Below are 3,722 nucleotides of genomic sequence, written 5' to 3'. Positions count from 1 at the left end.
TTAGCAATATTTATTCACATTTTATGTCATAATAATTATTTACTTAACTGGACAAGTCGGCCAAAAATCACCTCTGAAGGCGAAATGACCAAAATGCCCTCCGTTTGGCTTAACAGACTAAAATGTGAGGGATACAAGCAAAGGTAAGGTGCTAACTTTGATAAAATCTTCTCGCTAGTAGCCATACTTAAATTCATAAGGATTTTACTTACTGTAGCTACAAACCATAATTATGAGATTTGGCAAATAGATGTCAAAATTGATTTCCTAAATAGGAATCTCCAAAAGGACGTATACATGACACATCCTGAGGGATTTGAATCCAAAGAATTTCCCAACAAAATATGCAAGCTCCAAAATTCCATTTATGGATTGAAATAAACAATAAAGAGTTGAAACATCCATTTTGATGAAACTGCCAAAGAGTTTGATTTCATAAAAAAATGTGGATGAACCTTATATTTATAAGAAGGTTAGTAGGAGAAGAATCATTGTCCTTGTATTATAATTAGAAGACATATTGTTAATGGGTAGTAGTATGCCCTATAGCATGAAATGTAATTGATCATGTAAATATTTATTCCCATAAATGGCAATATATTTTTCATTTAAATTAAATTGTTTAACTTTATATGAAAAGATTCTTTAGTAGCTTGTTGGATGTTCCATTCTTAAGGTGTTAAGATTATGAGTGATGGAACGATATGGCATAAGTATTATAAATGTTGGTTTATAGTTTAGGATACCTAGTTGGGCATGATTTATCCAGCTAAACTGTCACCTTTGTTTGTTTCATAGATTAGCATCAGATACTAATAAAAGTGGAATGGCGAGTCTCATGCCATCTGACATTATGATGTTAGGACAAACACAATGGATCCGTATAAGACAAGCAGGTGAAATCAGTGGCACATAAATGACATATACATGAAGTTTACTCTTGTTAATATGTTGTCATTTAGATCATAATAGTGCATATGGTCACTTGACCTAAGATAACATGGTTATCTCATAAATAGGTGGTTTGAGTTTGATATTGCTTATATACTTATACTATGTATGGGTTTACAAGCTTATGTTGGCTTTGACTAGTTGTATATAGAGATAGGTGTTTAATCAATATGGGATCCATTATCTTAAGTAAATAAGGATAAAATCCTATGCTATCTAAATCATTCTTGATGCATAAAGTTCTTGGCCAGGACAAGTAGACTTAATAAGAAAAGAGTTTATGATGTGAAAGTCTCATTAATCAAGAATTAGAAATAAGATAAGGACATATGATTTGACGCAATTAGGGTTTAATAAGAATCGTGACCTTGCTTGAGTTGGGACTTTGTAACAGAGAGACCTTAGTGTATGGTATGGATAATCAAGGTTCTAACAAAAAGATGACATAATTCATCACTAATTGGGTAGCCATGATAGACTATGCTTGGTGTCAATCATGATTTATAAAAACCAAGGGTGGAAAGGGAATTTCAGTCTACATATGGAAGGAGTTCTATTGATATTAAATAGTTAATAGCATTCTCATTACCAATTAGTTATGAACCTAAGAAGTAACACACAATAAGAATGTAATGATCAAAGCTTAATTAATTACTTAATTAATTAAATAGATTGATTAATTAATTAAATTAGTGAATTTAGTTTTGCAATAGATTGCAAAATTCCCTAGCATGACTTGAAATTATATTCAAAGAATTGGGAAAAAAGGAAGAAATCCTATGTTTGCCGAAAGTTGCATGAGATGTAGCATTGGGTATGTTGCTACCTATATAAATGTTGCATGGGGTGTGCAATATCAGCATAAGGTATGTCTTCGAGAGAAAGAAGATGTGAGTGGGTGTTAATGTCTCTTACATGAGATGGCTAGTGTGACACCCCTTACCCATCTACAGTGTAGCTGAGTAAGGCATATCACACTTGCTGCCGAAGCGCCTTAACTTATCTTATTTCATTTTCTAGCAATCACATTTTCATTTTATTTATTTAGGGTCAATTTATTAACCGGAGAAACTGACGGAGTTTCCCCTATATTGTTAAAACAATTTTGACGAATCCCACCTGTGTGAAACAATTATTTATAAATATTTTCAAACTCATTTTCATAATCAAAACATCAATCAATTTCATTCATAAGAACCCATATAAAATTTAAATCACATTTCATTCATACACAATTTATGTATGAAAATTACAAATTTATTTAATTTACATCGTGTATAAAATAATTACATGAAGTTTATAATTTACATTACAATGTTTATGAATAATATAGTACACCAAAAACAACTAATAAGGCCTAGGGTGCACTACCAAAATACACTGCACTGATGAGGTGACACTGGACTACATTGATGTAGATCAAAACTCTATCTCCCAGTCGAAGGCCCACTGGGCTCTCTCTCTGTATCTCCAGTACCTACGCGTGGCAAAAAGCAAAACGCTAAGCATAAAGCTTAGTGGTGCCAATATAATATAAAAATAAACTAAATAATTAAATATGCAGAAATTATGCTATTATTTCCTTTAGACTAAATTTTTGGTAATTATTCGTGATATTCTTGATTCAGTGATTTTTTTGGTTCATTGTTTAGTTATAATTTATTAAGACTTACTTTAATTGCCCTAAGTAACCTATAACAGTTAACTGGACTGGATAAATGGGTAAACTAGCACGGGTACTAAGTGCCTCGGGCCGTCACACCATCGGTCACAAAGTGTCTCCAGGTGCGCAACAGAATGGCTAACAAGCCATAGTAATCATCGGGCATAAAGCTAAGTATGTCAAGAATAGCAAAATGGCCAAAAGCCATAATATCACAAAATGGCACTAAAGCCATAAATCACGAAATGCCAAAAAGCCATAGGTAGTACTGCAATCGGAACCCTATTGGCATGCCAACCTAGCCAAACCAATCATACTAGACATACTAGGGCATATTAACAAACTTAGGTTTTGGTTTCTTGGATTTGGTGTTATGGTGGTTACTATTCACATTACTATACATTCAAAATGTTGATTTTTTCATAAATAATAGGTATACAAATTTTAAACACATGATCATACTACATTTTGGGTTACAAATTTGTTGGCATTGGTTGCCAATTGCAATTTAAGGCTTATTCGAAGTAATTCCAAAATTTCAAATTTCATTACCTATATTTACTATTCATTGGGCCATTCTACAATGGGAATTTGGCTAAACTTTCTTCACCAAAGTTGTTCCTCAATGTCTCTAGTTTAATTCCCTTTCTAAATCACTCCTTTTGGAGTTTTGTAGCTCAAGTTATGGCATTTTTACCATAACTGGCCAGATTGGTCCATGTCCAAAATTTCTGAGCAATTTTAGTTATGGCAGTTTTGGTGAGCTAACTTTGGTTAGCAATTTGAATTGGTTATGGTCAGAATTTGGGTTTTAGTTCTTCATGAAAGTTGTTCTAATATGTTTAAGCTTTCTATGAGTTTAAGAATCAGGTCATTTGGACCTCTCTACACAAAGTTATGGTCATTTAAACAAACACTGTTCATATAGTCATTTTTCCAGGTCCAGCTTTTGGACACTCCTATATTAAGCAGTTTATAACATTCTACTGTTCTGATGACTAGTGTCTGTCCGGACAGTCAGTATGTTTAGAACCATATTTATGTCATTCAGAAAAGCCCTAAATAAAAATTAATAGAAATTATATGAAGGAGAAATACAAATAAGAAA

The sequence above is a fragment of the Hevea brasiliensis genome, chromosome 1 (assembly GCF_030052815.1).
Source record: "Hevea brasiliensis isolate MT/VB/25A 57/8 chromosome 1, ASM3005281v1, whole genome shotgun sequence".
NCBI lineage: Eukaryota > Viridiplantae > Streptophyta > Magnoliopsida > Malpighiales > Euphorbiaceae > Hevea > Hevea brasiliensis.
The sequence above is the reverse complement of the archived record's forward strand: the minus strand, read 5'-3'. Positions refer to the sequence as shown.